The 12,029-nt window shown below is 41.9% G+C and overlaps 1 protein-coding gene across 5 annotated transcripts in view; it reads left to right on the plus strand.

The window, feature by feature from the left end:
• The window catches only part of ST3GAL6 (ST3 beta-galactoside alpha-2,3-sialyltransferase 6), a 90,105-nt gene that overhangs the window by 9,242 nt on the left and 68,834 nt on the right, over positions 1–12,029 (plus strand). Inside the window, exon 1 of one of the 5 annotated variants that reach the window (XM_043892577.1) lies at positions 6,755–6,811. The exons of the other annotated variants lie outside the window; for them this stretch is intronic. The gene's annotated coding sequence lies outside the window, so the exon portion shown is untranslated. Of the gene's footprint in view, positions 1–6,754; positions 6,812–12,029 lie in introns of those variants that run through there. 5 annotated transcript variants of the gene reach the window in all.

The raw sequence follows: 12,029 nt of genomic DNA on the forward strand, positions 1-12,029 counted from the left end.
AAAATGATGAACATTATTTAACATAATATATATTTGATATTTAATCTCTCATTTTTAATAACCTAAGTGTTTGAAAGAAATGTCAGGGAGTTCCCTGGTGGCCTAGTGGTTAGGATTCCAGGCTTTCATTGCCGTCGCCCAGGTTCAGTCCCTGGTTGGGGAACTGAGATCCTGCAAGTCACACATGGCACAACCAAAAAAAAGAAAAAAGAGATGTGAAGAACACTTGAGACTTCTGAAACCTGGGTTTCTATATGAAATTTGAGAGTGGTGAGGGGCTTCAACAGGACAGAGATATCCCAGGAAAACAGTCCACAGGACTATTATAAATTCATAGCCTTGAGACTTCCAGTACCTTCCTATTACATTTCACACTCAAGAAAGCCACAGATTCCTCTTCTATAATTATGTGCTTAATAATTTTTATGTACAGTTTGATTAAGATTTGAGTTTTATTTGGTTCCTTTGCAGTTAAAGTTTGGCTTCCTTTCCTCTTCTTTGCTCCCCTTTCTTCTTCTCCTCCCCACTCCCATTTTTAAGACATCATTCAATTTTTAACACATCAATATGTTATTCAGAGCTTATGCAATTGTTGTTGTTCAGTCACCAAGTTGTGTCTGACTCTTCACCACCCCATGGGCTGCAGCACTCCAGGCCTCCCAGTCCGTCACCATCTCCCAGAGTTTGCCCAAGTTCATGTCCAATGAATTGGTGGTGCAATCCAACCATCTCATCCTCTGTCACCCTCTTCTCCTCCTGCCCTCAATCTTTCCCAGCATCAGGGTCTTTTCCAGTGAGTCAGCTCTTCGCATCAGGTGGCCACAGTATTGGAGCTTCAGTATCAGTCCTTCCAGTGAATATTCAGGACTGATTTCCTTTAGGATTGACTGGTTTGATCTCCTTGCTGTCCAAAGGAGTCTCAAGAGACTTCTCCAGCACAACAGTTTGAAAGCATCAGTTCTTCAGTGCCCTGCCTTCTTTATGGTGCAGCTCTCACATCTGTATATGACCACTGGAAAAAAACCATAGCCTTGTCTATACAGACCTCTGTTGGCAAAGTGATGGCTCTGATTTTTAACATACTGTCTAGGTTTGTCATAGCTTTCCTGCCAAGAAGCAATTGTCTTCTAATTTCATGGCTGTTGTCACCATCCCCAGTGAGTTTAGAGCCCAAGAAGAGGAAATCTGTCACTGCTTCCACCTTTTCCCCTGCTATTTGCCATGAAGTGATGGGACTGGATGCCATGATCTTAGTTTTTTTAATATTGAGATTTAAGCTGGCTTTTTCACTCTCTTCCTTCATCCTCATCAAGATACTCTTTAGTTCCTCTTTGCTCACTGCCAGCCTGAATTTTAACATGAGGAGCTGATGATCTGAGCCACAGTCAGCTCCAGGCCTTGTTTATGCTGCCTGTATAGAGCTTCTCCATCTTTGACTACAAAGAATATAATCAGTCTGATTTCGGTATTGACCATCTGGTGATGTTCATGTGTAAAATTGTTTCTTGTGTTGTTTAAAAAGGGTGTCTGCTATGACAGGTGTGTTCTCTTGGTAGAATTCTGTTGGCCTTTGCCTTCTTCATTTTGTACTCCCAAGGCCAAACTTGCCTGTTAGTCCAGGTATCTCTTGACTTCCTACTTTTGCATTCCAGTCCCCTGTGATGAAAGGGACATCTTTTTTTGGTGTTAGTTCTAGAAGGTCTTCTAGGTTTTCATGGAACTGATAAACTTCAGCTTCTTTGGCATCAGTGGTTGGGGCATAGACTTGGAGTGCTGTGATGTTTGCCTTGGAAACAAACCAAGATCATTCTGTCGTTTTTAAGGTTGCAGCTAACTATTGCATTTCAGACTGTTTTGTTGATTCTGAGGGCTACTCCATTTCTCCTATGGGATTCTTGCCCACAGTAGTAGGTATAAGGGTCATCTGAATTAAATTCACCCATTCCTGTCCATTTTAGTTCACTGTTTCCTAAGATGTCCATGTTTACTCTTGCCATCTCCTGAATGACCATGTCCAATTTACTTTGATTCATGGAATTCCAGGTTCCTACGAAATATTGTTCTTTACAGCATCAGATTTTGCTTCCATCACCAGACACTTCTACAACTGAGCTTATGCAATATCTGATGTTAACTGTCTGACTTATATTTAATTCTAGGAAATCCTATGTATTTTTACTGCAGAAATATATTTTCTACCAAGTCTGAGTGGGGTCCAGTGTATTTTAACTCTTGTCTTTTGGTGTTGATCTCTTTTGCTTAGAAATTAGGCAATAGGATGGAAAACTCCCTAACCATGAGTTTAAAATTCCCGGAGGAGAATTAGATGTGAAAGAAAAAACACTGAAATATACGTGAGCTGTGATTAACCTGAAAATGGAGTGTGGGGCAGAGGTCCACAAGAAGGCTAGAAAAACAGGGCAGAGCAAAAACTGTTGTAGCTCATTTCTGGCACTGTTTTGGGAAGCCTGTGCCCTTATTGTGGGTCTGTGGTTATCAAACAACTTTTTTTTTTTTTTAAAGTCATCCAGAAATTTGCCTCTAGAAATTGTCAATCTTTTAGTTCAAATATATGTACTCCTTGGCCCTTACATTTTTCTCATTGTAAGTGTGTTACTTGGGTATTTCCATTTATACACCAGCCCCTGGGAGTTGAACATCTCAGGTAAATGGACCCCTCAAATGTCTGAACCAGCAAGGCTGAGTGGTTGACTCTTGGGTTGGGGCTTCTCCCAGGAAAAGCTCCTTTCTGAAGTTACACCTGGGCTGTCAACACCTTTATTTCTTGGACCGCACCAGGTTCTCTAAAAGTAAAGTTCTTACAGGAAATTCATCATCCATGCAGAGGGGCATACAAACCATGTACATGTGAAGTGAAAGTGAAGGTCGCTCAGTCGTGTCCAGCTCTTTGCGACCCCGTGGACTATACAGTCCATGGAATTCTCCAGGCCAGAATACTGGAGTGGGTAGCCGTTTCCTTCTCCAGGGGATCTTCCAAACCCAGGGATTGAACCCAGGTCACCTGCATTGCAGGTGGATTCTGTACCTGTTGAGCCATGAGGGAAGCCCATGTACATATGGTTCAATACATTTCCTCCCGAGAAGCACGCCTGTGTAACCTGCCTCCAGGTGAAGAGGTGGAACATAACCTGCCTTCCAGGAGTGCACGATACCCTCTCTCCTGATCACCGCTCCTCTCCAGCAATGAAACCACTGCTCTGACTTTCATCACTGTAGGCTATTTTTTTTTTTTCTCTTTCTCTTTAATTCTAAATGACACCCACATATTCTGAATGAGTCTAGGATGTCAGAAGGGCTTCCCCGGTGATGCTAGTGGTAAAGAATCCTGCCAGTGCAGGAGACCTAAGAGACACGGATTTGAATCTCTGGGTCGGGAAGATCCCCTGGAGGAGGGCATGGCAACCCACTCCAGTATTCATGCTTGGAGAATCCCATGGCCAGAGGAGCTTGGTGGGCTACAGTCCACAGGGTTGCAGAGAGTCAGACACGACTGAGTGGCTTAGCATGCATGCAGAGAATCAGAGTCCCTCTGGCTCAGAGTAAGGACTGGGCATCAAGAGATGTGTTATAGGTTGAGTCGTGTCTCCCTAAAAAGACATGTTGAGGTTACAACTCCCAGGACCTCAGAATGTGACTTCATTTGAAACTAGGGTCATGGAGATGTAGGGGTTAGGATGAAGTCACACTGGAGTAGGGTGGCCCCCTGGTCCTTATAAGAAGCATGTGTGTGAGGACAGAGACACGGGGAGAGCGCCGTGTGAAGACAGCAGGTTGGAGGGATGGCATCTACAAGCCCGGGGACGCTAAGGAGGCCAGCAGACCACCAGGAACTAGCGTGAGGCAAGGAAGTACCCTCCCCTACCAGGTTCGGAGGGAGCACGGCCCTGCCCACACTTGGCGTTTGGACTTCTGGCCTCCGGGACTGTGACATAATACCCTTCTGTTATGGTAAGCCGCCGTGTTTGTGGGACTTTGCTGTTGCAGCCCTGGGGAATGAACACAGAGTGTCTGTGGGCCTGGTGTCCGAACCCTCCTATCTCCATTCCCCAGATTCCCCCTCGTCTTTGGTTCTGGAATTTTCCCTGTCTTGCCCCTGGCCGCTGCATGTCTGCCTGTGCCCCGTAGGAGGACAGAGGTTTCATGGCAGTGATAGGGCTTTTTCTTTATTTCTCCACGCTGTTCTTCCCTCGTGTTTTCAGACCGGAGCAGTTTGGTTTCCTGGCATATCCCAGACCAAGCTTCGCGCGTCGTCTCTCCGCTTCCCCCGCCGGCGCCTCTCTGGCCTCTGCGGAGGTGTCCTTGGCCCGTTCTCCCAGACCTGGGCTGAGCCACCTCCTTTGGCAAGTCGTCCCCAGTTACTCTGATTCATGATCATCGTTGATAGGGGAAAAAAATAGAACTTTATTCTTTAAATGAAATCTCTATTTGGGAATACTACGGCATGCTGTAAATAAAGGCTTCATTTTGCTCTACTTTGACATATCAAAGGCCAGTTCTCGTTTCAGAGAGTTAAAAAAGCCCTCAGATCCAAAAACAGTCCAACAGTTAGGCTTCAGTTAGTAAGAAGGAACTACGCAGAGGGTAGCAGATGACAGAGTACTTTTTTCTTCAGCAAAGGATTGGGTTTAGACTGCCTGACAGTAACTTCGCTTATTCTGGGCTGAGTTTCTAGGGTAAGGGGAATGGTAAGAACCATACTGTTTGGAAGTCCCCAGGGAGACTTCACATGCTCGGGCCGCTTGCTTTGCCCTTCTTTCGTACTCTTCCTTTAGGACCCGGAGATTTGCTGGGGATGTTTGTCTGGAATGCTCGGCACAGACTCGCCCTTCACCTTACATGTCCACAGCCTAGCGTGGTTGCAGAGGGCATGTGCCTCTCACGGCCCCTGCTTTCTGTTCAGAAGTCACTGCTTACTGCTGCTAACACCAGGGGAAGTCACCAGACATTTAGAAAAATCACCAACGTGGGGAAGTTTGAAAAGTTTAAGCAGTTCTAATTTTGGTTTCTGGCCTGTTGCTGATTCTTATTCTCTTTATAACTAGTTTCTGCTGTTCATACAATAATATATTTTGCCCCTTGGAGGGGGAATGCAAAAAAGTCGCATGTTTTAGGCTTCTGTGTTTTCTCTATAAGATACTTGTTACTTAATTGAAAAACAAGAAGGTAGGGCACTTTGAAGTTATAGTTTGGAAAAGGAAATGGCAACCCACACCTGTATGCTTGCCTGAAAAATCTCACGGTCAGGGGTCAGGGGAGCCTGGTGAGCTACAGTCCATGGGGTTTCTAAGAGTCAGACACGGCTGAGCAACTAAGCCCGAAGCTATAGTTAAGAGGTCGGCATGGGGCAAAGGTTATGTTTAGTATGTCTGTGTTTTTGTGGACTTGCCTTTAGAGCATCTGTGCTCTTAGACAGAGTTCTCTTTTTCCCTGAGATTTTGTGCCATGTGATAGGATGGGCAATAGGTGTCTGTCTTGGATGGATAAATGGATAATGGAGTTTCTCCATTTGCTTGGCCAGTTATTTCACTGAACTACTGGTAGGATGAATTTCAGTTGAGTTTTGAGCTGCCTCCTGAAGCCTGGGTAGGTTTTCCTAAGCCCAGGGGGATTTCTTGGACTGGAGACCAGGAATCTAGAAGTGATATCCCCTTGGCTCTGGTCTGTGAAATGTGCTAAAACATTTTGGCTGATTGTGACCAGGGAGCTGACCCCACTGTGATCCCCAGTGCAGTGGAGTTACTTCTTTCATTGGAAACCCAGTTTTGTTTACCTTCTTAGGAATGTTGAACACTTCTTGGAAATCTGCTAAGAGAGGAGACATTTCTCCCCCCTCTCTTCAGAGAAAATACTCTTTTTCGAATTTCTTTTACATCTTCTAGACTAGGGTAGCTTGTTTGTTTTTGGCTAACCTAGCCTTGTGGAATCTTAGTTCCCAAGGATTGAACTTGGTCCACAGCAGTCAAAGCGCAGAGTCCTCACCACTGGGGCCACCAGGGAACTCCCGAGACTAGGTTATTTTAGCCTGTAAAGAATGCAGCCGTTAGTAAATGTTTATTCATATTTTAAAACATCTACCTTTTGAGGTTTTCTCAGATTCTTTATAGAAAGTGATATTAAAAGTATAGGAATGCCATTGATAAGCCTTCACTTATTTGTAGACTTGACTTCGGTTTGGCCTGGATAGTAAACTTTGTTACAATGTCCTTGAGCTAAACATTTCCATTAATGTAAATAGGTCATTGTGTGTGGTCACACTGTTTATGGGTCTAAAGACTTCAGGGTGAAAGACTTGGTATTTTATTACTTTGCTTTGTTGTCCACTTTATCCATCATTGACTCTGGTACATGGGAGTACTTCCTAATCACTCAATTCTAAAGAGAAATTTGATTATCTTTCTGTGGGGTAGTGCCTTGGATTATTTTCTGGCTAAAACACTCAACAAAGCATTCCAGGGAAACCTGTGGTTTGTTTATCTACTTGCTCAAGCACTCAGAGTTTTCTGCCTAGTCAGTGTGGTTATCAGAAAAAGAAAGTGGTTATAAGAAGACTTTCTGCATACACTTTTTCTTCAGTATGTTTTGTTTTCAACAGAATGATTGTAGATTTACTTTACCTAGAAATGTATTTTCTCATTTAAAATACTATTAACTTTGTGTTTTCACAGAGTCATCAGTTCAGTTCAGTTGCTCAGTTGTGTCTGACTCTGCGACCCCATGAACAGTGGCACGCCAGGCCTCGCTGTCCATTACCAACTTCTGGAGTCTACTCAAACTCATGTCCATTGAGTTGGTGAGGCCATCCAGCCATCTCATCCTCTGTCGTCCCCTTCTCCTCCCACCTTTAATCTTTCCCAGCATCAGGGTTTTTTCAAATGAGTCAGTTCTTTACATCAGGTGGCCAAAGTATTAGAGTTTCAGCTTCAGCATCAGTCCTTCCAATGAATATTCAGGACTGATTTCCTTTAGGATGGACTGGTTGGCTCTCCTTGCAGTCCAAGGGACTCTCAAGAGTCTTTTCCAATACCGCAGTTCAAAAGCATCAATTCTTCGGCGCTCAGCTTTCTTTATAGTCCAACTCTCACATCCATACACGACTACTGGAAAAACCGTAGCTTTGACTAGATGGACCTTTGTTGACAAAGTAATGTCTCTTCTTTTTAATATGCTATCTAGATTGGTCATAACTTTCCTTCCAAGGAGCAAACGACTTAATTTCATGGCTGCAGTCACAATCTGCAGTGATTTTGAAGCCCCCCGAAAATAAAGTCTGCTGCTGTTTCCACATCTATTTGCCTCTGAAGTGGTGGGACCAGATGGCATGATCTTAGTTTTCTGAATGCTGAGCTTTAAGCCAACTTTTTCACTCTCCTCTTTCACTTTCATCAAGAGGCTGTTTAGTTCTTCTTCACTTTCTGCCATAAGGGTGGCGTCATCTGCATATCTGAGGGTATTGATATTTCTCCCGGCATTCTTGATTCCAGCTTGTGCTTCTTCCAGCCCAGCGTTTCTCATGATGTACTCTGCATATCAGTTAAATAAGCAGGGTGACAATATACAGACTTGACATACTCCTTTTCTTATTTGGAACCAGTCTGTTGTTCCATGTCCAGTTCTAACTGTTGCTTCCTGACCTGCATACAGGTTTGTCAAGAGGCAGGTCAGGTGGTCTGGTATTCCCATCTCTTTCAGAATTTTCCAGTTTGTGGTGATCCACACAGTCGAAGGCTTTGGCATAAGTGAAAGAGTCATACCTGGTATGTTAAATATCTAGGTATTTTTAAACAGCTTGAGTTATCAAAGTTTATGCTTTAGAAAAAAGACTATGTGGAAATGAAATTTCAATTGTAAAGTATTCCTAGCAGTTTGTAGGGATTCCCTGATAGCTCAGTTGGTAAAGAATCCACCTGCAATACCGGAGATACCAGTTCCATTCCTGGGTTGGGAAGATACCCTGGAGAAAGGAAAGGCTACCCACTCCAGTATTCTGGCCTCCATGTGGTCACAGAGTTGTTGGTAAGATTATCCTAGTAAGCTGCTTTTTTTTTTTTAGATTGGAAAAAAAGAGATTTGGCTCTAAAATGATGTTTAGATCAGTAGTTCTCTGAAAATAGCCTAAATATCTGCTGATAGGAAATGGAAAGATTTGTGATGCAATTGGTTAATAGGATACTGTACAGAATTTGAATGAACCAGACCTTTATGCATCAGTATGGATGGATCTCTAAGCCTGAAGTGTAGAGTGAAAAAATTCAAATTTCAAAATATTCTGTATTTCATATGTGAATGTTAAACTATTACCTAAAACAGCATCATATACCACATATGTGTGTACGTGTGAATAAAAAGTAGGCAAATTCATGATTGTGGTTGGATCCCAGAGAAAAAGAGGAGGGTAGGGAGAGGAACACAAATCTCCATTAAAAAAGAATCCCTGAGAATATAATGGTTATTTTGGTTAATGGGTTTGTGAGCATTTGTTATATTAACGTTCAGACTTCTGTTAATGCTTCTGTAATGAAAAAATTTCATGTAATATTTCCCAATATAATAGGTTTCAACCTAGGAATCTTACATTTATCAAGACTCTGGGAATGAGACTGAAGATTTTCCAATACATCTATTTTTCACTATGTCATTCTGTGAAAAATGAAAATTGGCAGAGTGAATCTTGAAGATGAGGCAGGCTTCAAGTTGATCTCGTTCCTGGAAAGCTAGAGTAGCTGATGGGTTCAGAATAAATAGACCAGCAGCAGATTACCTAGCCCAACCCTGGCTCAACATCTAGCTTTGAGACACCCTGGACAAGTTAACTTCTCTATGTCTCTCAGCCTCATCATTTACAGAATTAGAAAAACAGGCCCAACTCAGCACTGTTGTGAGGATTCTGTGAGTTCATGCATGTAGTAGCCATGCAACCAAGATTAGCTCTTACTTTCATGCTCACTTTTTTTTTTTTTCCATTTTTTTTCATGCTCACTTCTATTAGCAGCAGCCTCAGTCACAAATGCCATTTCCTTTGCCTGGAATGCTTTTCATTTTTACCCTGATTTCATCTGTTTACTCCTCAGAGGAGTTCTCTGAATTCTCTCAAATTCCTCTGAGGCTCTCTGTCCTCCTCTTTTAGGGCAGTGCCTCGTCAGATCACAGTTGTAATTCAATAATTGCTACGTCATAATAACACCGAATAGTATTACTGAATAGTAATAACAACTGCTTGTTAATTTCTCCCTCTCTTCCTGGATTGTAAACGGATGTTCTTCTTCACTACTGTGTCTTTGGTGCCTGGAACAAGGTCTGGCGTTGGGAAGTTGGTTTTTCTTTTGCTTTCTAAAATTTATTTTTGGCTGTTCTGGGTCTTCGCTGCTGCGCAGGCTTTTCTGTAGTTGTGGTGAGCGGGGGCTCTTCTTCATTGCTTTTTGTGAGCTTCTCACTGAGCTGGCTTCTCTTGGTGCGGAGCACAGGCTCCAGGGCCTGTGGGCTTCAGTAATTCAGCTCCTGGTCTTTAGAGCACAGGCTCGACAGTTCTGACTCATTGGCTCAGGTACTCCTTAGAATGTGGGATCTTTATGGATCAGGGATCCAACCTGTGTCTCCTGCATTGGCAGGCAGATTCTTCACCACTGAAATACCAGGAAAGCCCAGAAATTTGGTTATTACCCAAATCAGCAAAGTTATAGTAGAGGTGAAAACTTCCATAGTTAATTTTACCAGGAAATGAATTAACTCCCTTTGCCTAGAGGATTAATTTAGCTTGCATTCAGAAGTAAATCTAGGATTATATATGATTTAATAAAAATATATATCACATGTATGATGGTTTCTTTGTAACAATAATTATACCCCAAGTTAAGCTTAGCATCATATTTATAATTTGATTTTGGAGGATCCTCTGATGGATAGTAAGCTGGAACATTTCCAGTACTTTAACCTTAAGACTTGATATATGCTCTGCTGATTGTTTATCCTCAAGCTTACTCGCTTTTTTTCTTTTAAAAATAGCAAAAGGGGAATTAAGCAGGAAATGATGCTTCTCAGGGAGCAGAATAAGCTTGCATTCATTCAGAATACACTGATGTAATAAGTAGCTTGAGAAAAAGGGCTTTTGTAAATCAGATGGAATGTTGCTTATAACTTTTAAGCAAACTATAAAACAATAAACCCTTTGGAAAGGGGACTTATGGAGTAGGAGGAAAGACAGGAAGCCAGTTCCCTATTAGCTGTTGGCTTATTTATTCTGGGAGAGAAACCTAAGAAGGATTTAAAATTTGAGGAAGGGCTGTGTGTTCAGATACTAGCATATTTCTCCAGGAAAGACGTCACTTACGATTTTGAACTGACTAAAAGCCCAAGTTTCTTAGATAAGTAGCGGGCTGAGCAAAATGTGAGCAAGAAGGAAACTTTCAAAGCATTGGAAGGGATTTTACCACCCAAATGGGGTGGAGGAGAGGTGAAATGTCAGGGCTCGGAAAAGGAGGCAGAGCCCTACATGGAAAAAGAAAACTACAAATGTCACCTTGGGAGTCTTCTGCCCGCATACCCTCACCTTTGGAGACACATGATTTGTAACACAAATCACCAGGAAGAAAAGTTATAGCTGTGTTTGGTCTTATCCTACTTCTCTGTTAACTGTTGTATACGGAAATCGTAAGTAACTGCATTTCAAATGCTTAGCATGCTTATTCATTCATTCATTCACCGGGACACACTTACTTTGCCAAACTTGGAGTAAAATTGTAATTTTTTAGTTCTTTTTTTTTAATAGAAGTAAAAAGAAAGTATTGTTTAAAATCGGGCAAAATTGGTTATTATTTAAAAGTATCAGCTGGGGGGATAGCTTTATTTATTTATATATTTATTTATTTTATTTAATATATTAATATTAATATTATATTAGTTATAATATAAAATACATTAATATAAGAATTAATATATATTAATAAAATCAATATATTTATTATATATTATTTATTTTTTAACATTTGAAGGTGTGTGCATGCAAAATTCCACTAAGAACTACTTAATATGTAAAATTTATTAATCATCTGCCCCCAAATCAGGGTTGGAGAGTACTTTTGAAGTCATGTTGTTAGAAAACTTTGGGAAATACTGGTTTAAGTAACATTCTAATGCTTGTAACCACACTGCATTAGCATGGACATCACCTGGGAGCTTGCAAGAAATGCAGAATCTCATGACCCCCCGACCTGATAGGAATCAACAGTTTAACAAGATGCTCAGGTGATGATAATGGACATTAAAGTTTTTTGAGGACTACTCTACAAATCCATCCCAAGTGGTTTTTTAAAACAGAGTATCTTTAGTAATCAGTGACTCATTGTCCAGAAATGGAACCTGTATTATCTTTAGGTAACCTAAGCATGTTCTTCCATGCCAACTTCAAAGTTGTTAATTCCTTGAATTTTGCATTCACTGGCCTTGGCTTAACCCCTGCTAGCCTTCAGAACCAGGCTATGCCTCTTTTTCATGAAGGCCATTCAGACTTGAGAATGGCCATCTTGTTTGCCCTCCACGATGTAAGCTTCTCCAGGTGTAACTAAACCCCCATCCTCTAGCATTGTTTGAGGTTTCTCTGCTAACCTTCCAGCTTCAGATTTGTGATCTCTTCTTGTTCTAGCAGACAGTAACTAGTATAGGTTGAAGACGATGGAAACCCAGGAGTTGTGCTTTCTATCCAATTAGGGAGAATGATTCTGAGGCGCAAGTTTATCATTATCTGCAATTTACTTAGGTTCAAAATTCTGTCTCACGGTGGAGACATCTATTATCATAGAATTAGAACAGAATAGAATGCTGGTTGTTTAGTTGCTAAGTTGTGTCTGATTCTTGCAACCCATGGACAGTAGCCTGCCCGTCTCCTTTGTCCGTGGGATTTTCCAGGCAAGAGTCCTGGAGGCAGGAGATCCAGGGGATCGTTCCGACCCAGGGATTGAACCCTGGTCTCCTGCACTGCAGGCATATTCTTTACCAACTGAGCTACCAGGGAATTC

The sequence above is a fragment of the Cervus elaphus genome, chromosome 31 (genome assembly GCF_910594005.1).
Source record: "Cervus elaphus chromosome 31, mCerEla1.1, whole genome shotgun sequence".
Classification (NCBI taxonomy): domain Eukaryota; kingdom Metazoa; phylum Chordata; class Mammalia; order Artiodactyla; family Cervidae; genus Cervus; species Cervus elaphus.